The sequence below is a fragment of the Scyliorhinus torazame genome, chromosome 6 (assembly GCF_047496885.1).
Source record: "Scyliorhinus torazame isolate Kashiwa2021f chromosome 6, sScyTor2.1, whole genome shotgun sequence".
Classification (NCBI taxonomy): domain Eukaryota; kingdom Metazoa; phylum Chordata; class Chondrichthyes; order Carcharhiniformes; family Scyliorhinidae; genus Scyliorhinus; species Scyliorhinus torazame.
This window is the reverse complement of record NC_092712.1, coordinates 5,205,806-5,226,761: the sequence shown is the minus strand read 5'-3', so window position 1 is coordinate 5,226,761 and position 20,956 is coordinate 5,205,806. Positions and strand designations below refer to the sequence as shown.

Here is a 20,956-nt window from a genome sequence, read left to right as displayed (position 1 = left end):
GAGTAAAGCTCCCTCTACACTGTCCCCATCAAACACTCCCAGGACAGGTACAGCACGGGGTTAGATACAGAGTAAAGCTCCCTCTACACTGTCGCCACCAAACACTCCCAGGACAGGTACAGCACGGGGTTAGATACAGAGTAAAGCTCCCTCTACACTGTCCCCATCAAACACTCCCAGGACAGGTACAGCACGGGGTTAGATACAGAGTAAAGCTCCCTCTACACTGTCCCCATCAAACACTCCCAGGACTGGTACAGCACGGGGTTAGATACAGAGTAAAGCTCCCGCTATACTGTCCCCATCAAACACTCACAGGAGAGGTACAGCACGGGGTTAGATACAGAGTAAAGCTCCCTCTACACTGTCCCCATCAAACACTCCCAGGACAGGTACAGCACGGGGTTAGATACAGAGTAAAGCTCCCTCTACACTGTCCCCATCAAACACTCCCAGGACATGTACAGCACGGGGTTAGATACAGAGTAAAGCTCTCTCTACACTGTCCCCATCAAACACTCCCAGGACAGGTTCAGCACGGGGTTAGATACAGAGTAAAGCTCCCTCTACACTGTCGCCATCAAACACTCCCAGGACAGGTACAGCACGGGGTTAGATACAGAGTAAAGCTCCCTCTACACTGTCCCCATCAAACACTCCCAGGACAGGTACAGCACGGGGTTAGATACAGAGTAAAGCTCCCTCTACACTGTCCCCATCAAACACTCCCAGGACAGGTACTGCACGGGGTTAGATACAGAGTAAAGCTCCCTCTACACTGTCCCCATCAAACACTCCCAGGACAGGTACAGCACGGGGTTAGATACAGAGTAAAGCTCCCCCTACACTCTCCCCATCAAACACTCCCAGGACAGGTACAGCCCGGGGTTAGATACAGAGTAAAGCTCCCTCTACACTGTCCCCATCAAACACTCCCAGGACAGGTACAGCACGGGGTTAGATACAGAGTAAAGCTCCCTCTACACTGTCCCCATCAAACACTCCCAGGACAGGTACAGCACGGGGTTAGATACAGAGTAAAGCTCCCTCTACACTGTCCTCATCAAACACTCCCAGGACAGGTACAGCACGGGGTTAGATACAGAGTAAAGCTCCCTCTACACGGTCCCCATCAAACACTCCCAGGACAGGTACAGCACGGGGTTAGATACAGAGTAAAGCTCCCTCTACAGTGTCCCCATCAAACACTCCCAGGACAGAGACTGCTTCTTGAAAACAGACAATGTTTTGCGCTCAACTGCTTTTTGTTGTAGCAAATTCCAAAGGCTATTAACTCACTGGGTGATGAAATCTCACCTCTTCTCTGTCCTGAATGGTCTGCTCTGTTTCCTTTGCTGTGCCGCCTGGTTCTGCCATCGGAAACATCCTTCCTGCATCTACCCTGTCCAGTCATGTTAGAATTTTATAGTCTCTATAGGATCCCCCCTCATTCTTCTGAACTCCAGCGAGAACAATCCCAACCTCGTCAATCTCTCCTCATACATCAGCACTGCTACCCCTGGAATCAGTCTGGTAAACCTTCGCTGCTCTCCCTCGAGAGCAAGAACATCCTTCCTCAGAGAAGGAGACCAAAACTGCCCACAATACTCCAGGTGTGGCCTCACCAAGGCCCTGTACAACTGCAGCAACACATCCCTGCTTCTGTACTCGAAACCTCTCGCAATGAAGGCCAACATACCATTAGCCTTCTTTACCGCCTGCTGCACCTGCAGCTTACCTTCAGCGACTGGTGCACAAGGACACCCAGGTCCCGCTGCACACTCCCCTCTTTCAATCTGTCGTCATTCAGATAATAATCGGCCTTCCTTTTTGCGACCGAAGTGGATAACCTCACATTTCTCCACATTATACTGCATCTGCCGTGCCTGTGCCCACTCACTCAGCCTGTCCAAATCACACTGAGGGATCTCTGCAGCCTCCTCACAGCTCACCCTCCCCCCCAACTTGGTGTCATCTGCAAATTTGGAGATATCACATTTTGTTCCCTCATCTAAATCATGAATATATGTTCTGAATAGTTGGAGTGCCAGCACCGATCCCTGCGGTACCCCACTAGTCACTGCTGGGGTCCCAGCACCGATCCCTGCGGTACCCCACTAGTCACTGTCTGCCATTTGGAAAAAGACCCTACTCTTTGTTTCCTGTCTGCCAACTAGTTTTTTTTCCATCTCAATCACTACTCCAATCCCATGCACTTTAATTTGCGATGGTAATCTCTTATGTGGGACTTTGTCAAAAGCCTTCTGAAAATCCAAGTATATCACATCGACTGGCTCCCCTCATCAACTCTCCTCGTTACATCCTCAAAGAATTCTGGTAGATTGGTCAAGCATGGTTTCCCCTTCATCAATCCACGCTGACGCAGTCCAATCTGCCACTTTTTTCAAAGTTCTCCACTATTTTATCTTTTAGAACGGATTCTAACTTTTTCTTACTGCTGACATCAGGCTGACTGGTTCTAATTATTATTTTTATTATTATTATTTCCCTGCTTTCTCTCTACCTGGGGTTACATTAGCTATCTTCCACTGTTTCCATCCATTCATTCTCGGGCCACTTGGTAAAATATTCTGGGATGCAGATTATCCGACCCTGGCATTTTATGGAACTTCAATCCCATCAATTCTCCCAATAACATTTTCACTGATACTGATTTTCCTCGGTCCCTTCCTCTCAGTAAACTCTGTGTCCCACTATGTTTCTGTACGTTATTTGTATTTTTCTTTGTGAAGACAGAACCAAAGTCTGTATTTAGTTGCTCAGCCATTTCTTTGTCCCTTATTATCCATTCCCCTGTTTCTGACTGTAAGGGACCTACATTTGTCTTCACCAATCTTTTTCTCTTCACGTATCTATGGAAACTTTTAGTCAGTTTTTATGTTCCCTGCAAGCTTACTCCGGACTCTATTTTCCCCTGCTTAATCAATCCCTTGGGATCCTTTGCTGAATTCTAAACTGCTCCCAATCTTGAGGTATGTTGTTTCTCTCGGCCGATGTGTATGCTTCTTCCTTGGATCTAATACTATCTCGAATATCCCTTGGAAGACATCAATTGACCACCTTTCTCATTTAACTCTTGTGCAGACAGGAATGAACAGCTGCTGTCTGCAAGTAACATTTCCCAATCGATCATTTCATCGTAGTTTCCTTTATTTAGATTCAAGACCCGAGTTTCAGAATCAGCTATTCACTCTCCAACTTGGTGAAGAATTTGAAATGAAATGAAAACCGCTTATTGTCACAAGTAGGCTTCAAATGAAGTTACTGTGAAAAGCCCCTAGTCGCCACATTCCGGCACCTGTTCGAATTTGATCATATTATGGTCGCTCCTCCCCAAGGGGCACTGAAAACTAGATTCCAAATGACCAATTATTCCTTTCTCCCTCCATTTTACACTCATGCATTTCACTCGCACCCATTGGAGGGGCTGGTCCACAGCCTGTGTCCCTCCTGTTGAACATAAACCCAAAGACTGGTTTACGAGGCACATTGAGGAACAGGCGTGTTCGGGATAGTCCCGGTGTGGTGCCACTCCACAATTCCCAAACCACACTCAGACTTCAGGAAAAGCGATCAGGAAAAGTTGCTCACCTTGTGCAGGGTCTTCACCGTTGCTGGAAGTGCCGCTTTGATCACAGTTTATATCCGAGCCGACCGGCTGTGGGTCAGTGTGCACATGGTCACATGCTGCTGAGGGTGGGCTTCAATTGGCTAAGGGCTTGATGCTGTTTGTTCACCTTAGGTAATAATCATTTGAGAAATACCCTCAGAAATAGAAGAACTGGAGAAATGTGTAATGTGTTGGACCGTTAAACAGGGATTGGGAAAGAGGGAATGGTCTGTTTGAAAGGAGAAGTGTTGTGAGGACATAGGGGGGCTAGTAAAGCACTTCACTCAGTGTCTTACCCCATGCTATCCTGGGAGTGTTTGATGGGGACAGTGCAGAGGGAGCTTTACTCTGTATCTAACGCCGTGCTGTACCTGTCCTGGGAGTGTTTGATGGGGACAGTGTAGAGGGAGCTTTACTCTGTATCTAACGCCGTGCTGTACCTGTCCTGGGAGTGTTTGATGGGGACAGTGTAGAGGGAGCTTTACTCTGTATCTAACCCCGTGCTGTACCTGTCCTGGGGGTGTTTGATGGGGACAGTGCAGAGGGAGCTTTACTCTGTATCTAACGCCGTGCTGTACCTGTCCTGGGAGTGTTTGATGGGGACAGTGTAGAGGGAGCTTTACTCTGTATCTAACCCCGTGCTCTGCCTGTCCTGGGAGTGTTTGATGGGGACAGTGCAGAGGGAGCTTTACTCTGTATATAACGCCGTGCTGTACCTGTCCTGGGAGTGTTTGATGGGGACAGTGTAGAGGGAGCTTTACTCTGTATCTAACCCCGTGCTGTACCTGTCCTTGGAGTGTTTGATGGGGACAGTGTAGCTGGAGCTTTACTCTGTATCTAACCCCATGCTGTACCTGTCCTGGGAGTGTTTGATGGGGGCAGTGTAGAGGGAGCTTTACTCTGTATCTAACCCCGAGCTGTACCTGTCCTGGGAGTGTTTGATGGGGACAGTGTAGAGGGAGCTTTACTCTGTATCTAACCCCGTGCTGTACCTGTCCTGGGAGTGTTTGATGGGGACAGTGTAGAGGGAGCTTTATTCTGTATCTAACCCCGTGCTGTACCTGTCCTGGGAGTGTTTGATGGGGACAGTGCAGAGGGAGCTTTACTCTGTATCTAACGCCGTGCTGTACCTGTCCTGGGAGTGTTTGATGGGGACAGTGTAGAGGGAGCTTTACTCTGTATCTAACGCCGTGCTATACCTGTCCTGGGAGTGTTTGATGGGGACAGTGTAGAGGGAGCTTTACTCTGTATCTAACCCCGTGCTGTACCTGTCCTGGGGGTGTTTGATGGGGACAGTGCAGAGGGAGCTTTACTCTGTATCTAACGCCGTGCTGTACCTGTCCTGGGAGTGTTTGATGGGGACAGTGTAGAGGGAGCTTTACTCTGTATCTAACCCCGTGCTCTGCCTGTCCTGGGAGTGTTTGATGGGGACAGTGCAGAGGGAGCTTTACTCTGTATATAACGCCGTGCTGTACCTGTCCTGGGAGTGTTTGATGGGGACAGTGTAGAGGGAGCTTTACTCTGTATCTAACCCCGTGCTGTACCTGTCCTTGGAGTGTTTGATGGGGACAGTGTAGCTGGAGCTTTACTCTGTATCTAACCCCATGCTGTACCTGTCCTGGGAGTGTTTGATGGGGGCAGTGTAGAGGGAGCTTTACTCTGTATCTAACCCCGAGCTGTACCTGTCCTGGGAGTGTTTGATGGGGACAGTGTAGAGGGAGCTTTACTCTGTATCTAACCCCGTGCTGTACCTGTCCTGGGAGTGTTTGATGGGGACAGTGTAGAGGGAGCTTTATTCTGTATCTAACCCCGTGCTGTACCTGTCCTGGGAGTGTTTGATGGGGACAGTGTAGATGCAGCTTTACTCTGTATCTAACCCCGTGCTGGACCTGTACTGGGAGTGTTTGATGGGGACAGTGCAGAGGGAGCTTTACTCTGTATCTAACCCCGTGCTGTACCTGTCCTGGGAGTGTTTGATGGGGACAGTGTAGAAGGAGCTTTACTCTGTATCTAGCCCCGTGCTGTACCTGTCCTGGGAGTGTTTGATGGGGACAGTGTGGAGAGAGCTTTACACTGTATCTAACCCTGTGCTATACCTGTCCTGGGAGTGTTTGATGGGGACAGTGTAGAGGGATCTTTACTCTGTATCTAACCCCGTGCTGTACCTGTCCTGGGAGTGTTTGATGGGGACAGTGTAGAAAGAGCTTTACTCTGTATCTAGCCCCGTGCTGTACCTGTCCTGGGAGTGTTTGATGGGGACAGTGTAGAAGGAGCTTTACTCTGTATCTAGCCCCGTGCTGTACCTGTCCTGGGAGTGTTTGATGGGGACAGTGTAGGAGGAGCTTTACTCTGTATCTAGCCCCATGCTGTACCTGTCCTGGGAGTATTTGATGGGGACAGTGTAGAGGGATCTTTACTCTGTATCTAACACCGTGCTGTACCTGTCCTGGGAGTGTTTGATGGGGACAGTGTAGAGGGAGCTTTACTCTGTATCTAACCCCGTGCTGTACCTGTCCTAGGAGTGTTTGATGGGGACAGTGTAGAGGGAGCTTTACTCTGTATCTAACACTGCGCTGTACCTGTCCTGGGAGTGTTTGATGGGGACAGTGTAGAGGGAGCTTTACTCTGTATCTAACCCCGTGCTGTACCTGTCCTGGGAGTGTTTGATGGGGACAGTGTAGGGGGGGCTTTACTCTGTATCTAACCCCGTGCTGTACCTGCCCTGGGAGTGTTTGATGGGGACAGTGCAGAGGGAGCATTACTCTGTATCTAACGCCGTGCTGTACCTGTCCTGGGAGTGTTTGATGGGGACAGTGGAGAGGGAGCTTTACTCTGTATCTAACCCCGTGCTGGACCTGTCCTGGGAGTGTTTGATGGGGACAGTGCAGAGGGAGCTTTACTCTGTATCTAACCCCGTGCTGTACCTGTCCTGGGAGTGTTTGATGGGGACAGTGTAGTAGGAGCTTTACTCTGTATCTAGCCCCGTGCTGTACCTGTCCTGGGAGTGTTTGATGGGGACAGTGCAGAGGGAGCTTTACTCTGTATCTAACGCCGTGCTGTACCTGTCCTGGTAGTGTTTGATGGGGACAGTGTAGAGGGAGCTTTACTCTGTATCTAACCCCATGCTGTACCTGTCCTTGGAGTGTTTGATGGGACAGTGTAGCAGGAGCTTTACTCTGTATCTAACCCCGTGCCGTACCTGTCCTGGGAGTGTTTGATGGGGGCAGTGTAGAGGGAGCTTTACTCTGTATCTAACCCCGTGCTGTACCTGTCCTGGGAGTGTTTGATGGGGACAGTGTAGAGGGAGCTTTACTCTGTATCTAATCCTGTGCTGTACCTGTCCTGGGAGTGTTTGATGGGGACAGTGTAGAGGGAGCTTTACTCTGTATCTAACCCCGTGCTGTACCTGTCCTAGGAGTGTTTGATGGGGACAGTGTAGAGGGAGCTTTACTCTGTATCTAACACTGCGCTGTACCTGTCCTGGGAGTGTTTGATGGGGACAGTGTAGAGGGAGCTTTACTCTGTATCTAACCCCGTGCTTTACCTGTCCTGGGAGTGTTTGATGGGGACAGTGTAGGAGGAGCTTTACTCTGTATCTAACCCCGTGCTGAACCTGTCCTGGGAGTGTTTGATAGGGAGATTGTAGGGGGAGCTTTACTCTGTATCTAACCCCGTGCTGTACCTGTCCTGGGAGTGTTTGATGGGGACAGTGCAGAGGGAGCTTTACTCTGTATCTAACGCCGTGCTGTACCTGTCCTGGGAGTGTTTGATGGGGACAGTGGAGAGGGAGCTTTACTCTGTATCTAACCCCGTGCTGTACCGGTCCTGGGAGTGTTTGATGGGGACAGTGTAGAGGAAGATTTACTCTGTATCTAACCCCGTGCTGTACCTGTCCTGGGAGTGTTTGATGGGTACAGTGTAGGGGGGGCTTTACTCTGTATCTAACCCCGTGCTGTACCTGTCCTGGGAGTGTTTGATGGGGACAGTGCAGAGGGAGCATTACTCTGTATCTAACGCCATGCTGTACCTGTCCTGGGAGTGTTTGATGGGGACAGTGGAGAGGGAGCTTTACTCTGTATCTAACCCCGTGCTGGACCTGTCCTGGGAGTGTTTGATGGGGACAGTGCAGAGGGAGCTTTACTCTGTATCTAACCCCGTGCTGTACCTGTCCTGGGAGTGTTTGATGGGGACAGTGTAGAAGGAGCTTTACTCTGTATCTAGCCCCGTGCTGTACCTGTCCTGGGAGTGTTTGATGGGGACAGTGTGGAGAGAGCTTTACACTGTATCTAACCCTGTGCTATACCTGTCCTGGGAGTGTTTGATGGGGACAGTGTAGAGGGATCTTTACTCTGTATCTAACCCCGTGCTGTACCTGTCCTGGGAGTGTTTGATGGGGACAGTGTAGAAGGAGCTTTACTCTGTATCTAGCCCCGTGCTGTACCTGTCCTGGGAGTGTTTGATGGGGACAGTGTAGAAGGAGCTTTACTCTGTATCTAGCCCCGTGCTGTACCTGTCCTGGGAGTGTTTGATGGGGACAGTGTAGGAGGAGCTTTACTCTGTATCTAGCCCCATGCTGTACCTGTCCTGGGAGTATTTGATGGGGACAGTGTAGAGGGATCTTTACTCTGTATCTAACACCGTGCTGTACCTGTCCTGGGAGTGTTTGATGGGGACAGTGTAGAGGGAGCTTTACTCTGTATCTAACCCCGTGCTGTACCTGTCCTAGGAGTGTTTGATGGGGACAGTGTAGAGGGAGCTTAACTCTGTATCTAACACTGCGCTGTACCTGTCCTGGGAGTGTTTGATGGGGACAGTGTAGAGGGAGCTTTACTCTGTATCTAACCCCGTGCTGTACCTGTCCTGGGAGTGTTTGATGGGGACAGTGTAGGGGGGGCTTTACTCTGTATCTAACCCCGTGCTGTACCTGCCCTGGGAGTGTTTGATGGGGACAGTGCAGAGGGAGCATTACTCTGTATCTAACGCCGTGCTGTACCTGTCCTGGGAGTGTTTGATGGGGACAGTGGAGAGGGAGCTTTACTCTGTATCTAACCCCGTGCTGGACCTGTCCTGGGAGTGTTTGATGGGGACAGTGCAGAGGGAGCTTTACTCTGTATCTAACCCCGTGCTGTACCTGTCCTGGGAGTGTTTGATGGGGACAGTGTAGTAGGAGCTTTACTCTGTATCTAGCCCCGTGCTGTACCTGTCCTGGGAGTGTTTGATGGGGACAGTGCAGAGGGAGCTTTACTCTGTATCTAACGCCGTGCTGTACCTGTCCTGGTAGTGTTTGATGGGGACAGTGTAGAGGGAGCTTTACTCTGTATCTAACCCCGTGCTGTACCTGTCCTTGGAGTGTTTGATGGGACAGTGTAGCAGGAGCTTTACTCTGTATCTAACCCCGTGCTGTACCTGTCCTGGGAGTGTTTGATGGGGGCAGTGTAGAGGGAGGTTTACTCTGTATCTAACCCCGTGCTGTACCTGTCCTGGGAGTGTTTGATGGGGACAGTGTAGAGGGAGCTTTACTCTGTATCTAATCCTGTGCTGTACCTGTCCTGGGAGTGTTTGATGGGGACAGTGTAGAGGGAGCTTTACTCTGTATCTAACCCCGTGCTGTACCTGTCCTAGGAGTGTTTGATGGGGACAGTGTAGAGGGAGCTTTACTCTGTATCTAACACTGCGCTGTACCTGTCCTGGGAGTGTTTGATGGGGACAGTGTAGAGGGAGCTTTACTCTGTATCTAACCCCGTGCTGTACCTGTCCTGGGAGTGTTTGATGGGGACAGTGTAGGAGGAGCTTTACTCTGTATCTAACCCCGTGCTGAACCTGTCCTGGGAGTGTTTGATAGGGAGAGTGTAGGGGGAGCTTTACTCTGTATCTAACCCCGTGCTGTACCTGTCCTGGGAGTGTTTGATGGGGACAGTGCAGAGGGAGCTTTACTCTGTATCTAACGCCGTGCTGTACCTGTCCTGGGAGTGTTTGATGGGGACAGTGGAGAGGGAGCTTTACTCTGTATCTAACCCCGTGCTGTACCGGTCCTGGGAGTGTTTGATGGGGACAGTGTAGAGGAAGATTTACTCTGTATCTAACCCCGTGCTGTACCTGTCCTGGGAGTGTTTGATGGGTACAGTGTAGGGGGGGCTTTACTCTGTATCTAACCCCGTGCTGTACCTGTCCTGGGAGTGTTTGATGGGGACAGTGCAGAGGGAGCATTACTCTGTATCTAACGCCATGCTGTACCTGTCCTGGGAGTGTTTGATGGGGACAGTGGAGAGGGAGCTTTACTCTGTATCTAACCCCGTGCTGGACCTGTCCTGGGAGTGTTTGATGGGGACAGTGTAGAAGGAGCTTTACTCTGTATCTAGCCCCGTGCTGTACCTGTCCTGGGAGTGTTTGATGGGGACAGTGTAGCAAGAGCTTTACTCTGTATCTAACCCCGTGCTGTACCTGTCCTGGGAGTGTTTGATGGGGGCAGTGTAGAGGGAGCTTTACTCTGTATCTAACCCCGTGCTGTACCTGTCCTGGGAGTGTTTGATGGGGGCAGTGTAGAGGGAGCTTTACTCTGTATCTAACCCCGTGCTGTACCTGTCCTGGGAGTGTTTGATGGGGACAGTGTAGAGGGAGCTTTACTCTGTATCTAGCCCCGTGCTGTACCTGTCCTGGGAGTGTTTGATGGGGACAGTGTAGAGGGAGCTTTATTCTGTATCTAACCCCGTGCTGTACCTGTCCTGGGAGTGTTTGATGGGGACAGTGCAGAGGGAGCTTTACTCTGTATCTAACCCCGTGCTGTACCTGTCCTGGGAGTGTTTGATGGGGACAGTGTAGAGGCAGCTTTACTCTGTATCTAACCCCGTGCTGGACCTGTCCTGGGAGTGTTTGATGGGGACAGTGCAGAGGGAGCTTTACTCTGTATCTAACCCCGTGCTGTACCTGTCCTGGGAGTGTTTGATGGGGACAGTGTAGAAGGAGCTTTACTCTGTATCTAGCCCCGTGTTGTACCTGTCCTGGGAGTGTTTGATGGGGACAGTGTGGAGAGAGCTTTACACTGTATCTAACCCTGTGCTATACCTGTCCTGGGAGTGTTTGATGGGGACAGTGTAGAGGGATCTTTACTCTGTATCTAACCCCGTGCTGTACCTGTCCTGGGAGTGTTTGATGGGGACAGTGTAGAAGGAGCTTTACTCTGTATCTAGCCCCGTGCTGTACCTGTCCTGGGAGTGTTTGATGGGGACAGTGTAGGAGGAGCTTTACTCTGTATCTAGCCCCATGCTGTACCTGTCCTGGGAGTATTTGATGGGGACAGTGTAGAGGGATCTTTACTCTGTATCTAACACCGTGCTGTACCTGTCCTGGGAGTATTTGATGGGGACAGTGTAGAGGGATCTTTACTCTGTATCTAACACCGTGCTGTACCTGTCCTGGGAGTGTTTGATGGGGACAGTGTAGAGGGAGCTTTACTCTGTATCTAACCCCGTGCTGTACCTGTCCTAGGAGTGTTTGATGGGGACAGTGTAGAGGGAGCTTTACTCTGTATCTAACACTGCGCTGTACCTGTCCTGGGAGTGTTTGATGGGGACAGTGTAGAGGGAGCTTTACTCTGTATCTAACCCCGTGCTGTACCTGTCCTGGGAGTGTTTGATGGGGACAGTGTAGGGGGGGCTTTACTCTGTATCTAACCCCGTGCTGTACCTGCCCTGGGAGTGTTTGATGGGGACAGTGCAGAGGGAGCATTACTCTGTATCTAACGCCGTGCTGTACCTGTCCTGGGAGTGTTTGATGGGGACAGTGGAGAGGGAGCTTTACTCTGTATCTAACCCCGTGCTGGACCTGTCCTGGGAGTGTTTGATGGGGACAGTGCAGAGGGAGCTTTACTCTGTATCTAACCCCGTGCTGTACCTGTCCTGGGAGTGTTTGATGGGGACAGTGTAGTAGGAGCTTTACTCTGTATCTAGCCCCGTGCTGTACCTGTCCTGGGAGTGTTTGATGGGGACAGTGCAGAGGGAGCTTTACTCTGTATCTAACGCCGTGCTGTACCTGTCCTGGTAGTGTTTGATGGGGACAGTGTAGAGGGAGCTTTACTCTGTATCTAACCCCGTGCTGTACCTGTCCTTGGAGTGTTTGATGGGACAGTGTAGCAGGAGCTTTACTCTGTATCTAACCCCGTGCTGTACCTGTCCTGGGAGTGTTTGATGGGGGCAGTGTAGAAGGAGCTTTACTCTGTATCTAACCCCGTGCTGTACCTGTCCTGGGAGTGTTTGATGGGGACAGTGTAGAGGGAGCTTTACTCTGTATCTAATCCTGTGCTGTATCTGTCCTGGGAGTGTTTGATGGGGACAGTGTAGAGGGAGCTTTACTCTGTATCTAACCCCGTGCTGTACCTGTCCTAGGAGTGTTTGATGGGGACAGTGTAGAGGGAGCTTTACTCTGTATCTAACACTGCGCTGTACCTGTCCTGGGAGTGTTTGATGGGGACAGTGTAGAGGGAGCTTTACTCTGTATCTAACCCCGTGCTGTACCTGTCCTGGGAGTGTTTGATGGGGACAGTGTAGGAGGAGCTTTACTCTGTATCTAACCCCGTGCTGAACCTGTCCTGGGAGTGTTTGATAGGGAGAGTGTAGGGGGAGCTTTACTCTGTATCTAACCCCGTGCTGTACCTGTCCTGGGAGTGTTTGATGGGGACAGTGCAGAGGGAGCTTTACTCTGTATCTAACGCCGTGCTGTACCTGTCCTGGGAGTGTTTGATGGGGACAGTGGAGAGGGAGCTTTACTCTGTATCTAACCCCGTGCTGTACCGGTCCTGGGAGTGTTTGATGGGGACAGTGTAGAGGAAGATTTACTCTGTATCTAACCCCGTGCTGTACCTGTCCTGGGAGTGTTTGATGGGTACAGTGTAGGGGGGGCTTTACTCTGTATCTAACCCCGTGCTGTACCTGTCCTGGGAGTGTTTGATGGGGACAGTGCAGAGGGAGCATTACTCTGTATCTAACGCCATGCTGTACCTGTCCTGGGAGTGTTTGATGGGGACAGTGGAGAGGGAGCTTTACTCTGTATCTAACCCCGTGCTGGACCTGTCCTGGGAGTGTTTGATGGGGACAGTGTAGAAGGAGCTTTACTCTGTATCTAGCCCCGTGCTGTACCTGTCCTGGGAGTGTTTGATGGGGACAGTGTAGCAAGAGCTTTACTCTGTATCTAACCCCGTGCTGTACCTGTCCTGGGAGTGTTTGATGGGGGCAGTGTAGAGGGAGCTTTACTCTGTATCTAACCCCGTGCTGTACCTGTCCTGGGAGTGTTTGATGGGGGCAGTGTAGAGGGAGCTTTACTCTGTATCTAACCCCGTGCTGTACCTGTCCTGGGAGTGTTTGATGGGGACAGTGTAGAGGGAGCTTTACTCTGTATCTAGCCCCGTGCTGTACCTGTCCTGGGAGTGTTTGATGGGGACAGTGTAGAGGGAGCTTTATTCTGTATCTAACCCCGTGCTGTACCTGTCCTGGGAGTGTTTGATGGGGACAGTGCAGAGGGAGCTTTACTCTGTATCTAACCCCGTGCTGTACCTGTCCTGGGAGTGTTTGATGGGGACAGTGTAGAGGCAGCTTTACTCTGTATCTAACCCCGTGCTGGACCTGTCCTGGGAGTGTTTGATGGGGACAGTGCAGAGGGAGCTTTACTCTGTATCTAACCCCGTGCTGTACCTGTCCTGGGAGTGTTTGATGGGGACAGTGTAGAAGGAGCTTTACTCTGTATCTAGCCCCGTGTTGTACCTGTCCTGGGAGTATTTGATGGGGACAGTGTGGAGAGAGCTTTACACTGTATCTAACCCTGTGCTATACCTGTCCTGGGAGTGTTTGATGGGGACAGTGTAGAGGGATCTTTACTCTGTATCTAACCCCGTGCTGTACCTGTCCTGGGAGTGTTTGATGGGGACAGTGTAGAAGGAGCTTTACTCTGTATCTAGCCCCGTGCTGTACCTGTCCTGGGAGTGTTTGATGGGTACAGTGTAGGGGGGGCTTTACTCTGTATCTAACCCCGTGCTGTACCTGTCCTGGGAGTGTTTGATGGGGACAGTGCAGAGGGAGCATTACTCTGTATCTAACGCCATGCTGTACCTGTCCTGGGAGTGTTTGATGGGGACAGTGGAGAGGGAGCTTTACTCTGTATCTAACCCCGTGCTGGACCTGTCCTGGGAGTGTTTGATGGGGACAGTGCAGAGGGAGCTTTACTCTGTATCTAAACCCGTGCTGTACCTGTCCTGGGAGTGTTTGATGGGGACAGTGTAGAAGGAGCTTTACTCTGTATCTAGCCCCGTGCTGTACCTGTCCTGGGAGTGTTTGATGGGGACAGTGTAGCAAGAGCTTTACTCTGTATCTAACCCCGTGCTGTACCTGTCCTGGGAGTGTTTGATGGGGGCAGTGTAGAGGGAGCTTTACTCTGTATCTAACCCCGTGCTGTACCTGTCCTGGGAGTGTTTGATGGGGACAGTGTAGAGGGAGCTTTACTCTGTATCTAGCCCCGTGCTGTACCTGTCCTGCGAGTGTTTGATGGGGACAGTGTAGAGGGAGCTTTATTCTGTATCTAACCCCGTGCTGTACCTGTCCTGGGAGTGTTTGATGGGGACAGTGCAGAGGGAGCTTTACTCTGTATCTAACCCCGTGCTGTACCTGTCCTGGGAGTGTTTGATGGGGACAGTGTAGAGGCAGCTTTACTCTGTATCTAACCCCGTGCTGGACCTGTCCTGGGAGTGTTTGATGGGGACAGTGCAGAGGGAGCTTTACTCTGTATCTAACCCCGTGCTGTACCTGTCCTGGGAGTGTTTGATGGGGACAGTGTAGAAGGAGCTTTACTCTGTATCTAGCCCCGTGTTGTACCTGTCCTGGGAGTGTTTGATGGGGACAGTGTGGAGAGAGCTTTACACTGTATCTAACCCTGTGCTATACCTGTCCTGGGAGTGTTTGATGGGGACAGCGTAGAGGGATCTTTACTCTGTATCTAACCCCGTGCTGTACCTGTCCTGGGAGTGTTTGATGGGGACAGTGTAGAAGGAGCTTTACTCTGTATCTAGCCCCGTGCTGTACCTGTCCTGGGAGTGTTTGATGGGGACAGTGTAGAAGGAGCTTTACTCTGTATCTAGCCCCGTGCTGTACCTGTCCTGGGAGTGTTTGATGGGGACAGTGTAGGAGGAGCTTTACTCTGTATCTAGCCCCATGCTGTACCTGTCCTGGGAGTGTTTGATGGGGACAGTGTAGAGGGATCTTTAGTCTGTACCTAACCCCGTGCTGTACCTGTCCTGGGAGTGTTTGATGGGGACAGTGTAGAGGGAGCTTTACTCTGTATCTTACCCCGTGCTGTACCTGTCCTAGGAGTGTTTGATGGGGACAGTGTAGAGGGAGCTTTACTCTGTATCTAACACTGCGCTGTACCTGTCCTGGGAGTGTTTGATGGGGACAGTGTGGAGGGAGCTTTACTCTGTATCTAACCCCGTGCTGTACCTGTCCTGGGAGTGTTTGATGCGGACAGTGTAGAGGGAGCTTTACTCTGTATCGAACCCCGTGCTGGACCTGTCCTGGGAGTGTTTGATGGGGACAGTGTAGAGGGAGCTTTATTCTGTATCTAACCCCGTGCAGCACCTGTCCTGGGAGTGTTTGATGCGGACAGTGTAGAGGGAGCTTTACTCTGTATCTAACCCCGTGCTGTACCTGTTCTGGGAGTGTTTGATGGGGGACAGTGTATAGGGATCTTTACTCTGTATCTAACCCCGTGCTGTACCTGTCCTGGGAGTGTTTGATGGGGACAGTGCAGAGGGAGCTTTACTCTGTATCTAACCCCGTGCTGTACCTGTCCTGGGGGTGTTTGATGGGGACAGTGTAGAGGGAGCTTTACTCTGTATCTAGCCCCGTGCTGTACCTGTCCTGGGAGTGTTTGATGGGGACAGTGTAGAGGGATCTTTACTCTGTATCTAACCCCGTGCTGTACCTGTCCTGGGAGTGTTTGATGGGGACAGTGGAGATGGAGCTTTATTCTGTATCTAACACCGTGCTGTACCTGTCCTGGGAGTGTTTGATGGGGACAGTGTAGATGCAGCTTTACTCTGTATCTAACCCCGTGCTGGACCTGTACTGGGAGTGTTTGATGGGGACAGTGCAGAGGGAGCTTTACTCTGTATCTAACCCCGTGCTGTACCTGTCCTGGGAGTGTTTGATGGGGACAGTATAGAAGGAGCTTTACTCTGTATCTAGCCCCGTGCTGCACCTGTCCTGGGAGTGTTTGATGGGGACAGTGTGGAGAGAGCTTTACACTGTATCTAACCCTGTGCTATACCTGTCCTGGGAGTGTTTGATGGGGACAGTGTAGAGGGATCTTTACTCTGTATCTAACCCCGTGCTGTACCTGTCCTGGGAGTGTTTGATGGGGACAGTGTAGAAGGAGCTTTACTCTGTATCTAGCCCCGTGCTGTACCTGTCCTGGGAGTGTTTGATGGGGACAGTCTAGAAGGAGCTTTACTCTGTATCTAGCCCCGTGCTGTACCCGTCCTGGGAGTGTTTGATGGGGACAGTGTAGGAGGAGCTTTACTCTGTATCTAGCCCCATGCTGTACCTGTCCTGGGAGTGTTTGATGGGGACAGTGTAGAGGGATCTTTACTCTGTATCTAACACCGTGCTGTACCTGTCCTGGGAGTGTTTGATGGGGACAGTGTAGAGGGAGCTTTACTCTGTATCTAACCCCGTGCTGTACCTGTCCTAGGACTGTTTGATGGGGACAGTGTAGAGGGAGCTTTACTCTGTATCTAACACTGCGCTGTACCTGTCCTGGGAGTGTTTGATGGGGACAGTGTAGAGGGAGCTTTACTCTGTATCTAACCCCGTGCTGTACCTGTCCTGGGAGTGTTTGATGGGGACAGTGTAGGGGGGGCTTTACTCTGTATCTAACCCCGTGCTGTACCTGCCCTGGGAGTGTTTGATGGGGACAGTGTAGAGGGAGCTTTACTCTGTATCTAATCCCGTGCTGTACCTGTCCTAGGAGTGTTTGATGGGGACAGTGTAGAGGGAGCTTTACTCTGTATCTAACACTGCGCTGTACCTGTCCTGGGAGTGTTTGATGGGGACAGTGTAGAGGGAGCTTTACTCTGTATCTAACCCCGTGCTGTACCTGTCCTGGGAGTGTTTGATGGGGACAGTGTAGGAGGAGCTTTACTCTGTATCTAACCCCGTGCTGAACCTGTCCTGGGAGTGTTTGATAGGGAGAGTGTAGGGGAGCTTTACTCTGTATCTAACCCCGTGCTGTACCTGTCCTGGGAGTGTTTGATGGGGACAGTGCAGAGGGAGCTTTACTCTGTATCTAACGCCGTGCTGTACCTGTCCTGGGAGTGTTTGATGGGGACAGTGGAGAGGGAGCTTTACTCTGTATCTAACCCCGTGCTGTACCGGTCCTGGGAGTGTTTGATGGGGACAGTGTAGAGGAAGATTTACTCTGTATCTAACCCCGTGCTGTACCTGTCCTGGGAGTGTTTGATGGGTACAGTGTAGGGGGGGCTTTACTCTGTATCTAACCCCGTGCTGTACCTGTCCTGGGAGTGTTTGATGGGGACAGTGCAGAGGGAGCATTACTCTGTATCTAACGCCATGCTGTACCTGTCCTGGGAGTGTTTGATGGGGACAGTGGAGAGGGAGCTTTACTCTGTATCTAACCCCGTGCTGGACCTGTCCTGGGAATGTTTGATGGGGACAGTGCAGAGGGAGCTTTACTCTGTATCTAACCCCGTGCTGTACCTGTCCTGGGAGTGTTTGATGGGGACAGTGTAGAAGGAGCTTTACTCTGTATCTAGCCCCGTGCTGTACCTGTCCTGGGAGTGTTTGATGGGGACAGTGTAGCAAGAGCTTTACTCTGTATCTAACCCCGTGCTGTACCTGTCCTGGGAGTGTTTGATGGGGGCAGTGTAGAGGGAGCTTTACTCTGTATCTAACCCCGTGCTGTACCTGTCCTGGGAGTGTTTGATGGGGACAGTGTAGAGGGAGCTTTACTCTGTATCTAGCCCCGTGCTGTACCTGTCCTGGGAGTGTTTGATGGGGACAGTGTAGAGGGAGCTTTATTCTGTATCTAACCCCGTGCTGTACCTGTCCTGGGAGTGTTTGATGGGGACAGTGCAGAGGGAGCTTTACTCTGTATCTAACCCCGTGCTGTACCTGTCCTGGGAGTGTTTGATGGGGACAGTGTAGAGGCAGCTTTACTCTGTATCTAACCCCGTGCTGGACCTGTCCTGGGAGTGTTTGATGGGGACAGTGCAGAGGGAGCTTTACTCTGTATCTAACCCCGTGCTGTACCTGTCCTGGGAGTGTTTGATGGGGACAGTGTAGAAGGAGCTTTACTCTGTATCTAGCCCCGTGTTGTACCTGTCCTGGGAGTGTTTGATGGGGACAGTGTGGAGAGAGCTTTACACTGTATCTAACCCTGTGCTATACCTGTCCTGGGAGTCTTTGATGGGGACAGTGTAGAGGGATCTTTACTCTGTATCTAACCCCGTGCTGTACCTGTCCTGGGAGTGTTTGATGGGGACAGTGTAGAAGGAGCTTTACTCTGTATCTAGCCCCGTGCTGTACCTGTCCTGGGAGTGTTTGATGGGTACAGTGTAGGGGGGGCTTTACTCTGTATCTAACCCCGTGCTGTACCTGTCCTGGGAGTGTTTGATGGGGACAGTGCAGAGGGAGCATTACTCTGTATCTAACGCCATGCTGTACCTGTCCTGGGAGTGTTTGATGGGGACAGTGGAGAGGGAGCTTTACTCTGTATCTAACCCCGTGCTGGACCTGTCCTGGGAGTGTTTGATGGGGACAGTGCAGAGGGAGCTTTACTCTGTATCTAACCCCGTGCTGTACCTGTCCTGGGAGTGTTTGATGGGGACAGTGTAGAAGGAGCTTTACTCTGTATCTAGCCCCGTGCTGTACCTGTCCTGGGAGTGTTTGATGGGTACAGTGCAGAGGGAGCTTTACTCTGTATCTAACCCCGTGCTGTACCTGTCCTGGGAGTGTTTGATGGGGACAGTGTAGAAGGAGCTTTACTCTGTATCTAGCCCCGTGCTGTACCTGTCCTGGGAGTGTTTGATGGGGACAGTGTAGTGGGAGCTTTACTCTGTATCTAACCCCGTGCTGGACCTGTCCTGGGAGTGTTTGATGGGGACAGTGTAGAGGGAGATTTACTCTGTATCTAGCCCCGTGCTGTACCTGTCCTGCGAGTGTTTGATGGGGACAGTGTAGAGGGAGCTTTATTCTGTATCTAACCCCGTGCTGTACCTGTCCTGGGAGTGTTTGATGGGGACAGTGCAGAGGGAGCTTTACTCTGTATCTAACCCCGTGCTGTACCTGTCCTGGGAGTGTTTGATGGGGACAGTGTAGAGGCAGCTTTACTCTGTATCTAACCCCGTACTGGACCTGTCCTGGGAGTGTTTGATTGGGACAGTGCAGAGGGAGCTTTACTCTGTATCTAACCCCGTGCTGTACCTGTCCTGGGAGTGTTTGATGGGGACAGTGTAGAAGGAGCTTTACTCTGTATCTAGCCCCGTGTTGTACCTGTCCTGGGAGTGTTTGATGGGGACAGTGTGGAGAGAGCTTTACACTGTATCTAACCCTGTGCTATACCTGTCCTGGGAGTGTTTGATGGGGACAGTGTAGAGGGATCTTTACTCTGTATCTAACCCCGTGCTGTACCTGTCCTGGGAGTGTTTGATGGGGACAGTGTAGAAGGAGCTTTACTCTGTATCTAGCCCCGTGCTGTACCTGTCCTGGGAGTGTTTGATGGGGACAGTGTAGAAGGAGCTTTACTCTGTATCTAGCCCCGTGCTGTACCTGTCCTGGGAGTGTTTGATGGGGACAGTGTAGGAGGAGCTTTACTCTGTATCTAGCCCCATGCTGTACCTGTCCTGGGAGTGTTTGATGGGGACAGTGTAGAGGGATCTTTAGTCTGTATCTAACCCCGTGCTGTACCTGTCCTGGGAGTGTTTGATGGGGACAGTGTAGAGGGAGCTTTACTCTGTATCTTACCCCGTGCTGTACCTGTCCTAGGAGTGTTTGATGGGGACAGTGTAGAGGGAGCTTTACTCTGTATCTAACACTGCGCTGTACCTGTCCTGGGAGTGTTTGATGGGGACAGTGTGGAGGGAGCTTTACTCTGTATCTAACCCCGTGCTGTACCTGTCCTGGGAGTGTTTGATGCGGACAGTGTAGAGGGAGCTTTACTCTGTATCTAACCCCGTGCTGGACCTGTCCTGGGAGTGTTTGATGGGGACAGTGTAGAGGGAGCTTTATTCTGTATCTAACCCCGTGCAGCACCTGTCCTGGGAGTGTTTGATGCGGACAGTGTAGAGGGAGCTTTACTCTGTATCTAACCCCGTGCTGTACCTGTTCTGGGAGTGTTTGATGGGGGACAGTGTATAGGGAGCTTTACTCTGTATCTAACCCCGTGCTGTACCTGTCCTGGGAGTGTTTGATGGGGACAGTGCAGAGGGAGCTTTACTCTGTATCTAACCCCGTGCTGTACCTGTCCTGGGGGTGTTTGATGGGGACAGTGTAGAGGGAGCTTTACTCTGTATCTAGCCCCGTGCTGTACCTGTCCTGGGAGTGTTTGATGGGGACAGTGTAGAGGGATCTTTACTCTGTATCTAACCCCGTGCTGTACCTGTCCTGGGAGTGTTTGATGGGGACAGTGTAGAGGGAGCTTTACTCTGTATCTAACCCCGTGCTGTACCTGTCCTGGGAGTGTTTGATGGGGACAGTGTAGAGGGAGCTTTACTCTGTATCTAACCCCGTGCTGTACTTGTCCTGGGAGTGTTTGATGGGGACAGTGTAGAGGGAGCTTTACTCTGTATCTAACACCATGCTGTCCCTGTCCTGGGAGTGTTTGATGGCTACAGTGTAGAGGGAGCTTTACTCTGTATCTAACCCCGTGCTGTACCTGTCCTGGGCGTGTTTGTTGGGGACAGTGTAGTGGGAGTTTTACTCTTTATCTAACCTCGTGCTGTACCTGTCCTGAGAGTGTTTGATGGGGACAGTGTAGGGGGAGCTTTACTCTGTATCTAACCCCGTGCTGTACCTGTCCTGGGAGTGTTTGATGGGGACAGTGTAGAGGGAGCTTTACTCTGTATCTAACCCAGTGCTGTACCTGTCCTGGGAGTGTTTGATGGGGGCAGTGTAGAGGGATCTTTACTCTGTATCTAACCCCGTGCTGTACCTGTCCTGGGAGTGTTTGATGGGGACAGTGTAGAGGCAGCTTTACTCTGTATCTAACCCCGTGCTGGACCTGTCCTGGGAGTGTTTGATGGGGACAGTGCAGAGGGAGCTTTACTCTGTA

The 20,956-nt window shown here is 51.2% G+C and overlaps 1 protein-coding gene across 1 annotated transcript in view; it reads right to left on the bottom strand.

Annotated features, from left to right (window-relative positions):
- Window positions 1–3,629, bottom strand: part of LOC140424652 (fucolectin-5-like) — a 38,490-nt gene extending 34,861 nt beyond the window's left edge. Inside the window, exon 1 of the mRNA XM_072507896.1 lies at window positions 3,613–3,629. The gene's annotated coding sequence lies outside the window, so the exon portion shown is untranslated. The remainder of the gene's footprint in view (window positions 1–3,612) is intronic.
- Window positions 3,630–20,956: the final 17,327 nt, after the last annotated feature.